Source organism: Microcebus murinus, chromosome 13, assembly GCF_040939455.1.
Source record: "Microcebus murinus isolate Inina chromosome 13, M.murinus_Inina_mat1.0, whole genome shotgun sequence".
Taxonomy (NCBI): domain Eukaryota; kingdom Metazoa; phylum Chordata; class Mammalia; order Primates; family Cheirogaleidae; genus Microcebus; species Microcebus murinus.
The window spans coordinates 73,784,508-73,785,500 of record NC_134116.1 but is presented as its reverse complement, the minus strand read 5'-3'; positions in this window follow the sequence as shown (position 1 = coordinate 73,785,500).

Genomic DNA, 993 nt, shown 5'->3' with positions numbered 1-993 from the left:
TTTTCCCTGAACATAGTTTTATCTGTGCCCAATAGGTTTTGATATGTTTTTTCTTTTCTCTTTAGGATATTTAATTTGAGGTTTCAATTTTCACTTCCTCTTTGAACCAGGAACTATGCGGAAGAGATTTCTTAATTTCCCAATAATAAGACAATTTTTAAATCTTGTTATTGTTGATTTGTTTTTTTTAATAAATTAAAGTAAAAAATCTCTGCTTTGGAAAGTTTATCAAAATTTCTTTAATACCATTAATCAATATCTGATTAATTTTTATGTTACAGAAATAAAGAGAAAAAATATATAGTTCATTGTATTTCTCAAATCCCTTATGTCTTTACCTTAATTATACACTTGAACTGTCAAATTCTGAAAGAAAAATTTTTAAAATATCCCACAATAAATATGTTTTCAGCAATTTCTCTTTGTATTTCTGAGATTTTTGCTATCTATATATTCTTTTACTTATGTGATATCTTGGCTAGGTATAGAAATGTTGGATCACAGCCTTATTTTCTCTGTAGTCCATACTTGTTGCTCCAGTTGTCTTTTGGTTTAGAGTATCGTTTTGTCTGATTCTATTACCACTATAAGTGACCTGTTTTCCCCAAAAGTTTATAAGATTGTCTCTTTACCTCTGGAATATTTCAGTCATTTTTAAAGGTTATTTTCAGTTTTATCTGGAATCTCTGCTTACCTTTAGAACGTGTCTTTTATTTCACCAATTTTTTTTAAGTATTTCTTTTCTTTATGTTATTTTCTGTGTTACTTTCTCTTCTGAACTATCACTTGCATCAGAGGCTCCCGGATTGCCCTTTTTTTATTTATGGTTTCCATTTTTTTAATGTTTTTGACATCTGCTGTATGAAATTTCTTCCTTTTGCTCACTCGGAACATAAGTTCGGTTCTCAAAAGTGGCTGTTCTATTTACTGTATTTGTAAATTGAAGCATCATGTTTTATTTTAGCTTAAATCTTAGAAAGCCTTAGTTTTTCT